This window comes from Mesocricetus auratus, unplaced genomic scaffold (assembly GCF_017639785.1).
Source record: "Mesocricetus auratus isolate SY011 unplaced genomic scaffold, BCM_Maur_2.0 Super-Scaffold_100006, whole genome shotgun sequence".
NCBI classification, from domain to species: domain Eukaryota; kingdom Metazoa; phylum Chordata; class Mammalia; order Rodentia; family Cricetidae; genus Mesocricetus; species Mesocricetus auratus.
Window position 1 is genome coordinate 86,392,228 of NW_024429190.1, and position 12,992 is coordinate 86,405,219.

The window sequence follows — 12,992 nt, forward strand, 5'->3', positions numbered from 1 at the left end:
AGGAAGCAGTGTAAGGAGGGAAAGAGCCCTGAGCAGAAGCGGAAACATCAAGAACAATGGCTAGCATTAACCCTAAAGGGGAGAGAGAGCATTTGGCAAAACCTCATCTAGCCAGCATCCATGGAACTAGGACCCCTTGGTTAGTAACAAGAGCTAATAATACTTTTAAAAACACAAAGCCTTAATATATTAAAACATTATTTTTTACATTTTAAATTAATATCTGAGTAAGAAAATACAGAGAAAGACACAAATGAGGAGCGGGGAACAAAGGAAAAATTAAATGTGTTTTTTCTTCTAGGTAATTGTGCACTATCAACTCCCCACCCAGAGGCACCTTGACCCCAGGGCATAATTAGAAGCTAATAAAGCCCGTTAGACAATATAGCATCATTACTGGGGATTATCCCTATCTGTGATTCCTTGAACATGAATTCTCCTGCCATTCCTGGGTGACAGATAATTTTCAATATGAGCTTTTGCCCCCTCTTCAGAATCCCCAGCTCCTAGACATACAGATACACTGTCCCCGGCCATTCCTCCCCAGAGACCCCTTTCTCCTTTCAGAGTTACCTCTGTGTCTTTCCCACTTGAGGAGAGTTTGGGTAGGTATGCAGACTCGTCTGTGGTTGTCCACTCAGTCAGTTAGTTCTCCCTCCCAGAATCACATTAGCAGACAGAATGACACAGCAGTGTCTTTGAAAGGAAGGTCATGATTCCTGGGTGTTTAGAGTCTCTGGAAGACTTTTGTTTTTGTTTTTGTTTTTTTGTTTGTTTTTTGTTTTTGTTTGTTTGTTTTTGCAGCATCCCTGGCACTGAGCAGGAACAGAGTCTGCAATGAGGAACAACCTGTGCCCCCCAATATTAGAAAACAAGTGATTCAAAAGACAGGTGACCCTGAGCCCCAAACCTCATTCCTTCTAGCACACATGCATAAACTGTTTTTCAAGATGTTATTAGGAACCATACCTCTTAAGACTCAGAGTCAGTAGATCAAAGAAAGAGCGCCTTTTGTCTCGGGATGAGTTTTGCCAAGCGTCAATAAGTAGCATCTCTGAGAAAGCTATGCCATTCCCCTAACCCTCAGTGCCAGCCTGGGTGGTGCCTGTGGCTGTCACACTGGCCCTCCATGAAATCATGATGTCTGGTTTTGCCACAGCTTTGATATATTAAAATACAAATGACTCCATCATAAATGTCTTCCTCCACGCTCTCTCTGGGCTAGACCCATCTTCAGGCTTTGCACGGGTAGACTTTGCTCTCTATCGGCTCTACAGCAGGCTCTGGGACATCCTGTAAGCTGTACCACAGGCTCTGGGACATCCCGTATGCAGCACCCCAGCGGGGGCAGTACTAATCAAAGGTCTGAGATCACCGACTTGGAGACACAGCTCCGACCCCTATGAAAATTGCTCAGATGCCTCAGCCAGGGCTTGACTGCTTGTGCCAAATGCAGCCCTGACCTTTGCCTGCTGCTCAGCAAATATGTACCAATGACCCTCTGAAGGGGTGGGGGAGGGAAGAACTCTGTCCTGTGCTGCTCCCAGAATCCCACGGTGTCAGTATTCTGGCTAGGCTCAATTTCAAGAATGCAACTATGTGATATCACTGACTCTGGAGTTGAGAAGAGATACCAAAAATTAACCAGAATGAACTTACATAGGTGAGGCTATCAGATTTCTCCTTACACATCCCATTTTTTTGCTAGGTGACTCCAAAAGGTTTCAGGGGACCATAAGTAAATAAAATAAGAACGAACAAACAAATCCTGAACTCATATGGCAAAGAAATTGGCACCACTCGGCTCAGATAAGAAGAGAATAAAGACAAGAAGTAAATCAAACAGTGCTTGTTGATATCAGGTGGGATGTCTGGATAAAGAAGCTATCATTTTCCCGTGGGAGCAAAATGACATGGCAACGTGTTCCTGGCATTCATCTCACCACCAACTTGAGAGAGAACCCAGCAGACAGATGTGTGATACCCAGGAAGAACAGATCCTGCCAGATGTGTGACGCTAAAGACAAGTGCTCTGGATGTGTGACACCGAGGAAGAGTCCCCTACCACTTGATTCCCACAGTGGAAACATGCTAGCAGGTCAGGCCTCACTTAGTGTTTGTTATTCAAAGTCACCATGGTGACTGACAGTATCAGCCATTTTCAGGTCTAGAGCCAATGTGGTGTGTTTTGGCCATAGTACAAAAATCTCGTCAAGACAGACGAGATGGATGAGATGGCCCAGTGGTTAAGCACACACATACTGCTCTTCCAGAGGATCTGGGTTCAGATCTCAGCACCCACATGGTGACTCACGACCATATGTAACTCCAGTTCCAGGAGATCTGTTATCCCGTTATGGCCTCTGTGGTACACAGATATACACACAGGAAAAAGACCATAGACATAAAATAAAAACAACTAAATCTTTAAAAACAAAGTGAGCATGGTAAATAGGTCATTGTTAACCTGTGCTAGAGAATGGGAGAAAGCAAGTCTGGACGAGTGTAAGGCTGGTCAATCAAACTTAAAGAGAGACCAAGATCTATGTGATGGGAAGCTGAGGTGCATTTGTCTAGAACTAAAAGTGGCATATACCCAACGTTTCTGAACCAGATTGTGCAAAGGAGATCCAGATACCTTCCATGCTTGTGGTGAGATGGAGAGTGGAGGGTCAGGGGATGTGGGAGAGTTTCTTTGCTCATGGACTGAAACTAATCCCCTGAGTTGTCAGAGAGGCCACCAGCACAAAGCCCTCCATGGTAAAGAAAACAAAATTCTGCAGTTGATAGCCTTGATAACTCTCTCTTGCTTTGACTATACATTTTAAATGCAGCTCTAGGTTAGAGGTGCTGTTGCCTGGTGCTAGTGGGGATGGGATTGTGGTATCTCATATTCTCCACGAATGCCAAATCTTCAGCTGCTTGGAGAAGACCCTCCCGCACTGCAGTGTTCATAGCCTTTTTGACCAGAGGTTTGGGTCTGTGATGAATGTGTTCAGATACACACAGAGTTTGCAGTGGCCAGCAGCCAGGAAAATGTGCAGCCCCAGCAGATGACGCATATGGAGTGGGAGCTGAGCATGGACACTGAGCACAGCCTCACTGACAGATGCTCAGCCACAGAGCAAAGCCAGTTAGATGGCCTCCTGGGAGAATGGGGAGACCTAGGTGAGATCATTTTTTGTAATGTCAGTGGAAGATCATTTTTCTGTGGTACTGAGTAATGAACTCAGAGCAATGGGCATAGGCCGCTGTGACCGTGGGGTCTCAGGTCGCCAGATGGAATCAGAGAGAACCTGCTTTGCTGACACTTTTCCACCCGAGTACTTAGCAGCATCAGTTGTTGCCATTTCTTAAATGCTACGGTGGCATTTCTTCTGTTGTAGCTTGATTCACCATCTATGTGGAGCCTGGAGCCTGGAGCGTCCTCCTGGAGCAAGTCTTTTGTGGCACCACAGATACCAATGAGGAATAACCTACGCTTCCGGTGGCCACTGTCTGTGGTGTGTCCTGGTTGTTCACAGCCCATGGCTAGGCTATCTGAAAACCATGGAAGAAACAACCAGTTCCACACAGCTGGCAAAAGTTGACCCACATTTGTGTCTAGGGTTGAGTCTCCAGAAGTAGATGCTGAAATGACTCTTGGAATGAGAGCTGTACGGAGATCCCAGAAGCTGTGGTAGGGAAGTGAAGGAAGGCATGATGGGGATGGAGGCCACCACAGAACACCCTTTGGAAAGTTACCAATGTGGGCAGTTGGAATCACTCTTGAAGGGGATTATGGGAGACAGGGCAGAATGCGCCCCAAAGTTATCTTCTCAAGACACAAGATGGCATGAGGGTTTAATCTACCAGTTTTCTATCTGCCATTCTATCTGCTGCATTTTCTGATGCTTCCAAGCTCTATTGTATGACGTTGGAGAACTGCAAGAAGCCTTTAGCATGAGAAGGGTGCTGGGAAAATAGGAATAGGACTCTGACACTGTGTGTGTGTGTGTGTGTGTGTGTGGTGTGTGGGCATGTGGGTGTGTGCATGTACACATAACAATATAAGAGATACATCAGTGTGTGTGCGTACGCATAACAATATAAAAGAGGTAGATTAGGAATGGAGCTAAGACATACCACAAAAGGAAAGTGGACGCAGCCGGAGTGTGGGGCAGTTGTCCTCAAAGGTGGAAGAGAGCGGAGAAAGGCTCCCCAAAGTAAAGGTGCGGACGATAATATTATGGCTGTGCCTTTAACTGCAAACTGTATCCCACAGACTCTGGTTTCTTTTTCTATGTTAGGAAATACATCTCCCACAATCATCAAAGCAATTGTTAGTGTTCTTACGGAACAGACGAAGAAACCAAGCTGCAGTTCATGTGCCTGAAGCCCCAGTGAGGAGTGACCACACAGAATTTACATCCGAGCCTGTCTGACCATAAATTTTTGTGTTCTTTTGATCTGGGCATTTTTCAGCCCATCTGCTGCCCAAAGAAGGCCTGGATCAGGAGCCAGGAAGCCAGAGTCTGCTGAAGATCACCTCAAACATGGGGTCAGGGCAGAGAAGAACCACCAGGGGTAGTATGAAGAAATGCATACAGTAAGTCTGATGACATAGCCTGGGATCCATGATATGGAAAGTCAATAATTAACAAACATCGTACGAGCTAGAGATACAGGTTATAGCTGTGATGCAGGGTACTCACTCCAGACATGGTCAGGACCAGAAAACGGAAGTCAGCGAGGATGACAGTCAAGATGCCTTAATCTAGTACAGAGTTTGGTTCCAATCTGCTCAGTCCAGGAACTGAGCAAGGAGGCCTGCAGTGGTGGCTGTGACCTTTGCCCTCCTGCTCACTTTTGTCTGTCTCTGACTCTAAGGCTTAGCCCCCTCCAGCCCTGTTGTGGGCTGAACTGCTTTGCCTAACCTATACGTCCATGTTCTGGGCTCCAGTGTCTCCAAACATACCTGGATTTGATAACAAGACCTTCAAACAGGAGAATGAACTAAAGCGGGAGACACTAACCCCTACAAGAGCAAGATGTGGGGTGGGTGCCTATTAAGGTCTGGAGGTTCAGTCACACCAGGACAGACAGGCCTGATGACAGGCAGCTGCTCCAAAGCTGCCCCAGAAGAAACAAACCTCGGGCCCCTAGATCTCAGACTACTCTAAACAGAGCCAATACATCCCTGTGGCTTAGCCCACAGTGTGTGATTTTTGTTGTTGTTATGCAGCTCCACTGACTGATGAGGTCTGGTTACTGCTTCAGAGAGTGCCCTCCCCACCCAGAAGTGCATTTTTCTTCCTGACTAGCTATGACCCTTTCTGGGAGTGTGGTGGCTCACAGGGAAGGGTAATAGCCGCCACCACCAGCAGCAATACCATACATCCTCAGCTGTGGCCAAGGCTTGTGCCATTCTGTGAGACTAGCTTTTCTTTTCAGCTTCTAGCCCCTCCAAAACTACCCCCAGCCACATGTGCCAGGATGGTGCCGGGTGAGCCAGCAGGAACAACCCTTCTGAATTCTCTGAACTTCTGGGCTAGCAGCAGAGTCTGTAGTAACTTTCTACAATGACAGAAACCTGTCTACAGCATCAGTTACATGTGACAGCTGCGTCTCCGAGATGTGCACAGAACAGAAACTTCAAGAATTTTAATAGCCACGCATGGCTGGCGTGTGATTTGCTTGGCCAGCAGCACAGACGAGAGTGTGTATTATGCTAGGCCTGGCCCACACCCACTCTGGGAGCTGTGAACCTCCTTAGAATCTAGTTCTCCAGCCACAGTGCAGGGGCTCTTTGGGATAAGAGCCTAATATACCACAACCCTGATCAACTAGGCTTATGTGGCTGAAATTTTGTCTTGAATGCCTGTCAGGGCAGACTCCTTGCTAGTCTTGTACTTCAAAAGAGCAAGCTTGCAATGCCTTTGGTGGGTTTTGCTGGATGTAGGTTGCAGGTCTGGCCAAGAGAACAGAGGGACAGCTAAAATATTACAGGCCTGATCTCAGAAATGTGACTTAATCAACACAGTAGATTAAAGAAATGTTATTTGCCCTCCAGTTGGCCTTAAGGGATGCGGGGCTGTGTTCCTGGTACCCGCTACCTCCCCAGATTCCCAGAGAATCAATTTTCTTTTCCACAGATAGGAAAAATGTAGAGTAAGTGCTGGCTGGGCATGGAACCATCTGGATTCCTGAAAAGAATACAGTAAGCAAATATGTTCCCCAAGAAGCCAGCAACAACTAGAGTGGGCGTGAGAAAGGACCTGCAGGCCCACATCGGAAGGACAAACTGAAGATATTGCATGGGACTGGGTGTGCTTTTCTTTGTTGGCAGTATTTGAAAATCAAAGAAGTCATTTGTGGGTCTGCCTGCCATCCTGTAGCAGCCTTCATCTTAGGGAACATGGGGATGTTAGGCACTAAGAAAGTGTAAGCCCTCATTAAAGAAGCCTCTTCCCCTCCCAGAGAATAAATGGGAGGGAGCATGCAGGATTTTAAATCCTACCCTGATCCAATTCTCTCACCCTAGGACAGCCATGCTCCCTAAAAAACTTCCAGGGTTGGGTCTCTTATTTAGTGTTCACAGACTCTTGATAATCTGGGTGACTGCAGGGGCTAAAGGAGATGAGTCCCAAGGGTGAGCCTTCTACCCTCGGCTGTTGCCAGCTTTGCTGGAATGTAAACAGTGTGGTCGCACCTCCAAAGTGTGGAAAGAAAGCTCTAGGACATGTCACCAGGGGAGGGGTCCTTGGAAAGTGTGAGCTAACAGAAACCACTGGAAACAGAGGCAGCAATCGGAGACACCAAGGAAATGCTGACAAACACCACACCTCCCTATTTCTTCAAATCCAAATCTAGTTGTTGAAGCAATAGAACTCTGCAGCAGGATTCCCCCCACCCCCCCCCCATCCTGCCCAGGACTGCCCCTTCCTCCCTGCCTCTCAACAGCCTCAGAAAGGTCCAGGTGGAGCATGTCCAGGAGAAAGAAATCCCGAAACACGCAGTAAAAGTTTCGAGAAGCTTCTTCCAAGCGTAGGCTCCTGGAAAACAGGCGTTCATCTTTTTCCTTCCCCTGCTCCTCCCTCTCCTTCCTTTCTCAAAGCAATGCAAAGTTTGTAAAAGCTGCCATCCTTTTGTTTTAATAGAGACTGTGGTTGACTTCACAGAAACAGAAATGGAAACAACAGGGCTGCTCCCAGCATTCAAAGCTGGCTGCCAGATTTCCCAGGCAGCAATCGGGACTTATGAGAAAGCTGAAAAAGTCATTAGGATGGTCACATGGTTTGGGCCATAGTCTCTTCTCATTGCAGAACAAATTAAAAACATTAAATCACAGGACTGAGATTCTCATTTTGGTTCTGGTTCTGAAGTTAAGCCGGGGTCACGACCCTGGCCCTGTCTGCCGGGATTATTGTGGGTTAAACAGGAAGGTGAGGTGCAGTTCAGGCTTCTCTGCCCACCCTCACTTATCCAGGCAGGGCCTGCTGCTCCAGAGCAGAGCCAACCGTCAGTACTGCAGGAGCTGGCCTCGTAGCACCTGGCCTGGAGTTCAAGTTCTGGTGCTCTGATTTATGTGGTGCACCGACCTCGGGGGCTGGGGCGTGTCCTCTTTGACATTTGTCCTGTCTTTCTGGAAATCCAAATACAAATGTGTTTCTTCTCTCTTTTCCTATTCTGTACCTTCTTGTCTTTCTGTGCTTTGGGCTGAATCTGTTCACCTGGCTTCTCTTGGAGTTCTTTGAGTCACTCTTTAGCTGGGTTTTATCAGCTATCAAGCTTACCTCTGGGATCTTTGTTTTAGATAACATATTTAAGTTCTAGAATTTTGACTTCTGATTTTAAAAACAGAGTTTCATTTTTCTGATGAAATTCTCCATCTAACAACTTATGTCTTGAATACATTAATCATATTATTTTACTTAAGTATAGATTCTAGATTACTTGTGATATGTTCTAGTACCTCTCCCCTTCTCTCACCCTCCCCTTCTCTCACCCTCATCTCCTTCCTCCTTCTTTCCTCTCTCTGTCCTTTCCATAACTTCCTGGTTTTCTTCACACCAATGCAGTTCATACTGTCTGCATATCTGTTGACCACTATCTGAAAGGGAATCTGGGAGATAGAACATTTTAAAAGGGTACATTTCTATATTGAAGAAAACAAAAAAATTATTAGTGGCTAAGTGGAGAATACTCAAAGTATCTCCCATAGTTACTAAATATCTACTGAAGTCAGAGGAAAGTAATTTTTTCCCAAGGGCCTGGCAGGCCAGGCAGGTATATTTATCGATGAAATATCGCAGTGATACTTGGGTTATATGAAAACTTCGTCTTTCTGGGTCCTCTCATAAAGTCCTCTTGAGTTGCAAAGCCAAAAGCATACAGTGCAAAGAATCATTCGTTTGAAAGTAGATCAGGGCCAGTTTTGCTGTGACCACTGGTAGCTCAGGGCAGTACAGGTTGTGAACCGGCTTTACACTCTTCATTGCAAGATGGGAAGAAATGAATGAGTTCTGGCCGTGTTAAAGAAGTGGAGCAGCCAATGTAAAGAAATGTGTAAAAACGCCCAGATATAGCAATCTGTGTTACTCTTGTATATTCTACACCATGTTCGAAAACAGAAATTGCCTGGGTAGCATGGAGCATGTCTGTAGTCCAGTACCTGGGAAGCTGAGCCTGCAGGACTGTGAGCTTGAGATAAGTCTGGGATATCTAGGGAAGTCAAGGCTGGCCTGGGGACACAGTGAGACTTTCACTAAAAAAAGATGACAATAATTAATGATGATGATGATGATGGTGGTGGTGGTGGTGATGATGGTGGTGATGATGGTGATGGTTGGAGGTCTCTGTGGTTCAGAGCAATTGCTGCTTATGCAGAGGACCTGGTTTGTTTGCAGTACCGATGTCGGGTGGCTCATAACCACCTGTAACTCAAATGCCAGCTGAGGGGTTCAACCGTCTCCTGTTTTCTCCAGGTACCCCCCCTACACACACACATGAAAGAGATACATAAATAAAAAATACAAAATCTTGAAAAGATGAAACAAATGTAAATTGTCAACAGAAAAGTATAAAAACAGAAGTCGATTATTTAACAGCCCTCCCCTGTTAAACTTTTACACGACTGCTAGCTTATAACATTTCACTGAGACTGAATGTATACAGCTATAGATGGTGGCATATAAATATGCACACTTGTATGTGCACAATGTACATGAGTATGTGGTTCACTTACTGAGATTCTTCGTGTCTTTGTCATGGAATTCACTGGCATTCACAATGCTGTACTTTCAGATTCTGGCTTCTGTAGCCAGCCTGTGATCTACTTCCCACACAGGGAGGAGAGGGCTTAGAATTATCAGTGTGTCTCAGCATTAAAACCGTCACCTCTCCCACTGGAACTATGGCAGTGGCATTGTATTTCCAAGATATATGCCAACAATATTTCAAAATATGATTAACAGTGCCAATAGCTTGTAAAGTTGGTCACATCTTTCCTTGTTCTGCTTTAGTGATGCCGTCTGTCTTTGTGAAGGCTGATCTATTAAAGAGCTTTTTAAAAGCCTGATGGTGGCCTTTCTTTCCCCTTGGTGCAGTAGTGTAACTTTTATCAATAATAATGGGAGTTACTTGGAACACTCGAGTGGTTATGTGGCTCGTGTAGTTAATGGTGATGGACCAGTCTAGAAACTGTGGCCTGGAGTTCAGGAACCTGTAGCAGTGACTGAGTGAGACTGGTGTGTGTGTGTGTGTGTGTGTGTGTGTGTGTGCGTGTGTGTGTGTGTGTGTGTGTGTGTGTGTGTGCATGCGAGAGTATGGTGTGGTCCTGTGTGGGGACATGGCTTGTGGTGTCTTTCTGAGAGTCCTCAAACATAGCATTCTTTCTGCCCTGTTTTGATATGAACAGTGTACAAATCACAAATTCAAGCAAATTTCTCCTAGGAGTCTATAACTTCCAAATCCAAAGATTTAGGGTTGCTTCAGCCTAATTTTAGCTAAAGAACTTAATATTTTAACATTTTGTGGTTTTATAAAAACCCAACATTTACTGCTTCCCGGCCTGTGCTCCAGTGCCTGCAGATCGCCTGGAAACTGCACAGAGCTCCCAATCCCGGCGGGAGCCAAGCACCCCAGACTCCAGATCTTCTCTTCCACCAACGAGACCAGGAAAGGAGAGGAGGCTGGGAGTCCAGGGAAGCAGCTGTTCCTCCAGCAGCATCAGGTAAACAGGCCTGCTTCCCGGCCTGTGCTCCAGTGCCTGCAGATCGCCTGGGAACTGCACAGAGCTCCCAATCCCGGCGGGAGCCAAGCACCCCAGACTCCAGATCTTCTCTCCCACCAACGAGAGTAGGAAACCAGAGGACCCAGGGAGACCAGGGGAGTAGCTGTTCTGGATCAAGTACAGCAGGACCCAGCATAGGGTCCAGGGGACCAGGTAAGAGGATAAGTGCCCCAGATTCCTATTCTTCTTCTCCAACCACAGGACCAGCATTCGGACAAGGAAAAGAAGAACCACCACATTATTGGACTTGCTAGCACCCACCAAAAGGGAACTCTGGTCCCCAGACCAGTAAGGGGCTCTTTCTGCACCCACTAGAAGAAGAGATGGGAAAGAGACAATGCAAAAACACAGTCAGCAACAGAAAAACAAATATGACACCGTCAGATTCTAGAGACTCCACACCAGCAAGAACCCAACATTCCAATGCGAATGAAGCAGAAGAGAACGACCTTAAAAGCACTTTCATGAAAATGATAGAGGCCCTAAAAGAGGATATTGGAAAATCCCTCAAAGAAATGGAAGAAAAAACAAACCAAAAAATGCAAGAAATGGAAGAAAAAACAAACCAAAAAATGCAAGAATTGGAAGAAAAAACAAACCAAAAAAGGCAGGAAATGGAAGAAGAAATGAAGCAAAAAATGCAAGAATTGGAAGAACAAACAAAGCAAAAAATGCAAGAATTGGAAGAACAAACATACCAAAAAAAGGCAGGAAATGGAAGAAGAAACAAAGCAAAAAATGCAAGAAATGGTAGAAAAAACAAAGCAAAAAATGGAAGAAGAAACAAACCAAAAAAGGCAGGAAATGGAAGAAGAAACAAAGCACAAAATGTGAGAAATGGAACAAAAAGCAAACCAAAAAATGCAAGAAATGGAAGAAAGAACAAACCAAAAAATTCATAAAAGGCAACAAACGGACGAACAGATAAACAGAAAATTGCAAGAAGCAATGCAAACACTGCAAGGGTTGAAAACTGAAATAGAGTCATTAAAAAAACACAATCTGAAGAAAGGCAGAAAATAGAAAAGCTGGACAAACAGTCAGGCACTACCAATACAAGCATTACCAACAGAATAGAAGAGATGGAAGAGAGAATCTCAAGTGTTGAAGATACGCTAGGAGAAATGGATTTATCAACCAAAGAAAACCTTAAATCCAACAAATCCTTAACACAAAACATCCAGGAAATATGGGACACCATGAAAAGACCAAACCTAAGAATAATAGGTATAGAAGAAGGAGAAGAAATCCACCTCAAAGGGGCAGAAGGCATATTCAACAAAATCATAGAAGAAAACTTTCCCAACCTTAAGAAAGACATGCCAATGAAGGTACAAGAAGCCTACAGAACACGAAATAGAATGGACCACAAAAAAAATTCCCTCGCCACATAATAATCAAGACCCCAAACATACAGAATAAAGAAAGAATATTAAGAGCAGTTAAGGAAAAAGGTCAAGTAACATATAAAGGCAGACCTATCAGAATTACACCTGATTTCTCCATGGAAACGCTGAAAGCCAGAAGGTCCTGGATAGATATTCTACCTACACTAAGAGACCATGGATGCCAGCCTAGACTACTATACCCGGCAAAGCTCTCAATCACTATAGACGGAGAAAACAAGATATTCCATGACAAAACTAGATTCAAGCAATATGTGTCCACTAACCCAGCCCAACAGAAAATTTTGGAAAGAAAACTCCAACCCAAGGAAGCTAACTACAACCAGAAAAACATAAGCATTAGAGAATCCCTCTCTACCAACAGCCAAAAGAACAAAGGGGTGAAATTCCACCCATAATTTCACCAACAACAACCATCGCAAATCAAAGAAGGATGAGCAATCAATGGTCATTAATATCCCTCAATATTAATGGCCTTAACTCACCCATAAAAAGACACAGACTAGCAGAATGGATTCGAAGACAGAACCCTTCCTTCTGCTGCATACAAGAAACACACCTCACCCTTAAAGACAGACATTACCTGAGAGTTAAAGGTTGGGAAAATTTTTTTCAATCAAATGGACCCAAGAAACAAGCAGGGGTAGCAATCCTAATATCTAACAAACTAGACTTTAAAATAAAATCAATCAAAAGAGATGAAGGAGGTCATTACATACTCATCACAGGTGAAACCCACCAAGATGAAGTGTCTATCCTGAACATCTATGCCCCAAATAGAAAGGCATCCACATTCGTTAAAGAAACATTATTAGAACTTAAACCTCATCTAAAGCCCCACACAGTTATAGTGGGAGACTTCAACACACCACTCTCACCACTAGACAGGAATACCAAACAGAAAATCAACAAAGAAGCAAAAGGTCTAATAGAAGTAATGACCCAACTGGGATTAACAGATATCTATAGAACATTTCATCCACATAAAAAAGAATATACCTTCTTCTCACCACCACATGGAACCTTCTCAAAAATCGACCACATACTTGGCAACATATCAAACCTCAGCAGCTACAAAAAAATTGGAATAACTCCATGCATCTTATCAGACCACCATGCTTTAAAATTAGAATTCAACAACAACACAAATTGCAGAAAACCTACAAACTCATGGAAATTGAATAATGTTCAACTGCACCATCCCTGGGTCAAAGAGGAAATAAAAAAGAAATTAAAGACTTCCTCGAATTCAATGAGAATGGAGACACAACATACCCAAACCTATGGGACACTTTGAAAGCAGTGCTACGGGG

The 12,992-nt window shown here is 44.6% G+C and overlaps 1 protein-coding gene across 2 annotated transcripts in view; it reads right to left on the reverse strand.

Moving 5' to 3' along the window:
* The window catches only part of Rarb (retinoic acid receptor beta), a 336,441-nt gene that overhangs the window by 150,888 nt on the left and 172,561 nt on the right, over positions 1-12,992 (reverse strand). The window lies entirely within an intron of this gene.